At 33.8% G+C, this 6,540-nt stretch overlaps 1 long non-coding RNA gene across 1 annotated transcript; it reads left to right on the forward strand.

Annotated features, from left to right (window-relative positions):
* Positions 1-2,182: 2,182 nt before the first annotated feature.
* On the forward strand, positions 2,183-2,863 carry LOC145126118 (uncharacterized). The gene is made up of 2 exons (XR_013716341.1): positions 2,183-2,610; positions 2,713-2,863. It is a non-coding gene; the product is annotated as an uncharacterized LOC145126118 (long non-coding RNA).
* Positions 2,864-6,540: the final 3,677 nt, after the last annotated feature.

Consider the following 6,540-nt stretch of genomic DNA (forward strand, 5'->3'; position numbering starts at 1 on the left):
GTTAATTATATATTTTTTAATTTTTTTGTCGAATTAATTCTTTTTTATTGAATTATTATATATCAGTACATATAGTTTTTAATATATAATATTTATATCATAATAAATATTATATTATGGGATTATTATATATTACAAAATATTATTTTATTAGATTATTAATTTCTTTTAGTTGATTCTTTTTATAGTTTCTTTTTTATTGGAGCAATTTTTTTATTAGATTATTATATATCAACAAATATTATTTATAATATATAATATTTACATCATAATAAATAATACATTATTGGATTATTAATTTTTGTAATTTGTTTTTTTGAATTATTAATTTGTTGAAATATTACTTTTAATATATTATTTTTTTAATATAATAAATATTATCTTATTGGATTATTATATTATTTTTAATGTATACTATTAATTATTTTTAATTTTATTAGTGTCACCACAAAGTCGTCGAAATACATAAAAGTGTCGCTTATCATCGTCAAAATTTGGCAGGATCACCTCCAAACACCTTCATTGGAGGTTCAATAGATACCCTACCCTATTCCACCTAGCGTTGCTGGTAGCCACCTGCGACAACCTCTTCATAATCCACTAGAATCCTTCATATCCCACATAATGCGCAACAAACCCCTATAACATTTATAAGTGGTGGTGGTGACCGAGTGATGGTTATGGTATTTTCCCTATGGTTTCTCATTATAAGCTAGATGAAATGAAAGTGTTTTGCAGCAATCCTACCGATTTCGATGATGAGAGACGACAGTTTTGCGTATCCCATGACTTTGTGGTGGAACCAATATAATTAACAAGAACTATTACTATAATTAAAAATAAATTAATAATCAAATAAAATAATATTTAGTATATGAAGAAAATAATAAATTAAAAGTAATAATCCAATAAAAAATAGTTTAAAAAAAAGAAATTACAAAAATTAACTAAAAGATAATAATAATCCAATAATATAATATTTATTATGATATAAATATTATATATTAAAAACTATATTTATTGATATATAATAATTCAATAAAAAATAATTACTTCAACAATTGTTTTTTCAAAAAAAGAATTAACTAAAATAAATTAATAATCCAATAAAACAATATTTAGTATATGAAGAAAATAATAAGTTAAATAATCCAATAAAAATAATTTAAAAAAAAAGAATTAAAATATTAACTAAAAGAAATTAATAATCTAATAATATATTTATTATGATATAATTATTATATATTAAAAACTATATGTATTGATATATAATAACTTAATAAAAAGAATTACTCTAACAAAAAAAAATCAACTATAATAAATTAATAATCCAATAAAACAATATTTATTAATATATAATATTATATATTAAAAATAATATTTATTAATATATAATACTTCAATAAAATAAAAAAGAATGTATGCAAAAATGGTCCTTATGGTATGGTAAAAGACAAAACTGCGAAAATGGTCCCTGAGGGTAAAATTGTCATTTTAAAAAAGTTAACAGCCAACCAGTTAAACTTAACGGATAAGGGACCAAAACCACAATAAAACTTGTTGAAAAGGACCAAATCTGCAACTTTTCAAACGTTTGGACCATAACCACATAAAATAAGAAACCACCGGGACCATTTTTGCAATTTTGTCTTTATACAACATTTTTTAAAAGTAGCCTATTTATACAAAGATTTTTTAAAACAAACCTATTTTTACCAAAATATCATAGATATATTAGGGATCCACAAAAAAAGGTACGGATTAATTATGAAAGTCTGGCAGTTACGTACATTTTTGGATCGATATTTTATGGACATACTTCTGTTATTCTTACTAATCCTTATTCCACACGCCACAAGTATTTCAATTCATGACATTTTAAATAATCACATGATTAACTCATATATTCATGCATCTTTACGTTTGGATTTCGTCATGAAACTAATAACCGATAAAAGTTTAGTTACTTGTACTATTCCATCAGTCTGTGAAAAGACTAAACGACCCATGGAAAAATTCTTGTAAGACTCCCTCTAACAAAAAAGAAATATTTACTTACTTATACTAATTAATACATTTGTATTTACATGAAAAATACAATACTACCCTTGGCTTGGAAAAACACAAGTCATCCTCATGATACCTCTATATATGGTTTTCAAACTCAAAAGTTTATATATGATCGAGGAACAAAAAAAACATGAAAGAGGCAGCAGCCAGAATAGCATGGACTTTGGTCATTATATTGGTGCTTGGGGTTGGGGGACCAAATACACAGGTTGAAGGACAACTTACTCTTCCTTGCATGAGGATTAATCTTCGCATGATAACTTGTTATCTGCACGTGATAACTTGCCACCCTAATTGCAGAAAAGCTCCTTGTAACGATCAATGCACACCTCCCCCAATATCGTGTTGTGTACAACTCGGGAGGATAGGAAAAGGTATACAAACTGACGCCGATGCAAAAAATCTTTGTGACTGCATACAAGAAACTGTGGTCGACAGACAAGGCACACCGTTTACTGGCATCGGTCTCTCAGTTCTTCCCAAGGAATGCATGCTTGCCATGAAACTTCCTCCCGTCAAAGACGATACCAACTGTAAAAAGTATGTTAAACATACCTAAGTCATATTTTTTCTCATCGACTTATTGTCGTTTAATTGTATATTAGTTTGTGTATTGATCGTAATCTTGTTTTTCTTATGCAGGTGGAAGAAAAAGATGATAGTGCGTGTCTAGCTCTCCATATATAAATATATAATGAGAATTAAAGCTTGTAATGAAATCGCTATATATGTTTTTTATGTATAATCTGGAAACTTTGTCCATTTATACTGGATTAAGGTTCAAAACCTGGTACGATAATATGTACAATCCCAATTGAAATGAAAGGTTTTTAATTTCAATAAAAAAAAAACTTTGTATGAAATAAACATGCAATAAATTGGAATGAAAATAATCAATTGATAAGTAATCCGTCTTAAACACTTGGCATCACTAACTCGAATGACGTAGGTTGTTTTCTTCACAGTTTAAGTCGGTACCAGGCATTAACAAGTTCTAATACTAAAATACTTGCAAAGCATTTAGTTAAAACAAGTTTTTTTTTATCTAAAATAATCTAACAAATCAAATTCAAACAAGTTTTTGAATTAGGACTGAAATATTGCACTAAGAAAAACAGGTTTCTCGACAACATTTTCGTTTTCTTATAAATTTGGAAAGTTCTCAACGTGTAATAGATGTTATGATGTAAATGTAAAGTTACAAAACATCATTTGTTACTTGGTCAAATTTGTGACATCCCCATTTTCACGGCCAGAAAAGACCGATTTTGTTTATGCTTTGTTTAAAAATCAGAGTAACATTTTAAATAAAAGTGTTGCGGAATTTGTTCCTAAAATAAAATATGATAAAGATTTATCAAAGCATTTCCGTAGAAATTTATTTCATTAAAAACCTCGGGATGTCATGTTCGATACAGATCAAAAGCATAAACAGTACAATATAAGCATTACTACATTTATTCATATCTACAGGCCTATATCCGTAATCTCTCATCCCAAACATCATATCTATGCTCGTGCACCACTACCTGTAATACAAGAAACTGAGTGGGTCAGGTTTGAGAGCCTGGTGAGCACATAGGGTTTTCAACCCACAATAAATAAGTTATTTAATTTCATCAACCACCAATAACCCGATTACCCGTTCCCGTTATCCTCACTTTACGTCCCCAAACACCTACCATAAGGGACCTAGCCTAAGGATCATCATCGGGATGGACACTACTGCTAAGGGGGTTCCTCAGCAATAAATGTTCTAAAGGCAACCATGAGGGGGATGGAGTGCACTGGTGAACACATCGTTCACAAACACCTACAGGTTGCGAGCATGCTAGCGTTCCACTGGACTGTCTAGAAGAGTCTGTGGTTGTCATCCATACTCCGCTAGATGACAGAATCAACAACAACAACATCGAGGCCTCTCATCATTTTATCACACATCGTCTATTACATCTACCCATGTTTTCCCCAACATTTTTGTAGATATAAAATACATATACAGTTTAAATCATTTAAAACATGTATAAAAATCTTTCATCAGCATAGACAGCAAGTATTCAGACAATATGCACACATAGCACGTAATTTATATTAAATACTTCATATCTATATGTAAGATGAAAGTGACTATGCACTCACCTGTTAAGGGGGTGACTCGGAACTCGGACAACGCTTTGTTATCTCAAAATAAGTTTTCCCTTGACAAAACCTAGTATCAATACCACTAGGGTTTAGTCTAACGTTAACCGCAACTAATTAATAGTCTAGCTATTATTATTATTATTATATAATTGTTAAACAACACTCTATATAACTCATAATAACAGCTCAAATAATTATTTTAAGGTCCTAATAATGTTACTATAATTAATTAGAAGCTATATTAAAAATTGCGTAGGCGTAGCTCACTTACAGCGGATTTTAAAGAAAACCGGGCTTCGCTTGGAGCAGCGTTTTCGAACCGAAAGACCCTTTTCCTCGGGGCTTCCTTCGGGTGTTAGGGTTTTCACCTAGGCTTTAGGGTGGGTTAGAACCCTTAGAGAGAGAAAGTAGTGAGAGAAAGAATAGGAATTGGTGTGAAAATCTCGGCTGCCCTCGCACCCCTATTTATAGGAGCGAGGCCTCGCAGGTACGCGTTGCGTTCCCTTTGTCTACGCGGGGCGTAGCTTCGGTCGTACAACAGGTGGCACTCTTCTGATGGAGCGACGTGGACCCTCTCGGAACTGCAGAAGACATCCCTACGCGCAGCGTTTCCTTTGGACGCGAGGCGTTCCTCGGACGCTGGGCGTTCGTTTCGTACGCGCCGCGTTTGTGAGTCAGGTGTCCAAGTCCGAAGTGTGTCTGTGATCAGCATCGGACAGCCCAGATTGAGCCACGTCATCGGTCTCGTAACAGCTTCATAATTTTGCTTCCCGACTTCTAAAAATCATAACTCTCGCATACGAGCTCCGTTTTTGACGTTCTTTATATCCACGCGTAGGCGGGAACGTACTCTACAACTTTCGTTTAGACTCTGTTGGCTAATTTTGACTTTATTTTAAAAGTTATATTTTTAACAGGCCGGGACAGATTGGTGCGTTAAAAATTCATAACTTCTTCATCCGACGTCCGTTTTCGTCTGTCTTTTTATCGTTATGCTACTATTAACGAGATCTTCGATTCTCGTTTAGGTTGTGTTGGCCAAAAATCGATCAATCTAATATTCGAACTTCGGGCTGTACGCTGCTAAGCCGAAACTTCGAAAAATCATAACTTCCTCATACGAAGTCAGATTTGGGCGTTCTTTTTATGGACGCTCTCGGTTTAACATATTCTACGACTTTTGTTTAGATTGCTAAGGCTAAAAGTCGCTCTATCGTAAATTCACTATTTACGTTTCCCGGTGTCGTGCCGGTTCCGTTGCGAAACTTCGACGGGTCATAACTTCTTCGTTATAACTCGGATTTCGGCGTTCTTTATATCCCCGGAATCCTTGTTTCGACCACTACAACTTTATGTAAAGATATCGGGCTTATCTCACACTTTAATTTTGACGCTTATTTTTATCCTTTATTTATTATTCATTTATAAATAAGTAATAAGCACACAAATACACATAATTCACATAGTATTTAAATATTTCATTTTTATTATTTCAAAAGAGTTACAATAGTTGACCTAGACTATTACATCATCTAAAATGCTTAGCCCCGAAACTCGGGCGTTAGAATTCTCTCCCCTTTAGGATGATTCCGTCCCGGAATCATGCATCAGCAAACAGATGTAGGTAGCGACTCATCATGTCGCTTTCTGTTTCCCAAGTGAGATTCGGCCCATTCGAATGTTTCCATCGGACTAGTACTAGGTCGACCATCTTGCGTCGTAACTTCTTAGTCTTACGGTCAACAATTGCCTCGTGCTCTTCGATCAACCTCTTATTCTCATCCATCCTTAACTCTGAGATTGGAATTATGTCGGGAACTTCTCCCGTGAATTTCCTCAGATAACACACATGGAAGGTGTTATGTATACCATCGAGTTCTTCGGGAAATTCCAGCTTGTAAGCTTGGTTCCCAATCTTCTGAAGAACTTTAAACGGTCCAATAAACCTTGGACTCAACTTTCCTCGTTCCCCGAATCTTATAAGTCCCTTCCACGGTGATACTTTAAGCAAAACCGAATCCCCAACTTCGAAGGTCATCGATCGTCTTTTCTTGTCATCATAGCTCTTCTGACGATCCTGAGCTGATAACATTCTTTCCCTAATCACCTTCAGCTTCTCAGCAGTCTCATGGACTATCTTGGGGCCCATAAACTGCTTTTCTCCAGCCTCAAGCCAGCAAGATGACGTACGACACTTCTGTCCGTACAAAGCTTGATAAGGTGTCATCTTGATGCTCGAGTGGAAACTGTTGTTGTAGGAAAATTCTACTAGAGGTAAGTGCTCGTCCCGGTTCCCTTGGAACTCGAGGGTACATGCTCTTAGCATAT

Source organism: Lactuca virosa, chromosome 7 (genome assembly GCF_052849685.1).
Source record: "Lactuca virosa cultivar CGN04683 chromosome 7, Lactuca_virosa_CGN04683_v6, whole genome shotgun sequence".
NCBI lineage: Eukaryota > Viridiplantae > Streptophyta > Magnoliopsida > Asterales > Asteraceae > Lactuca > Lactuca virosa.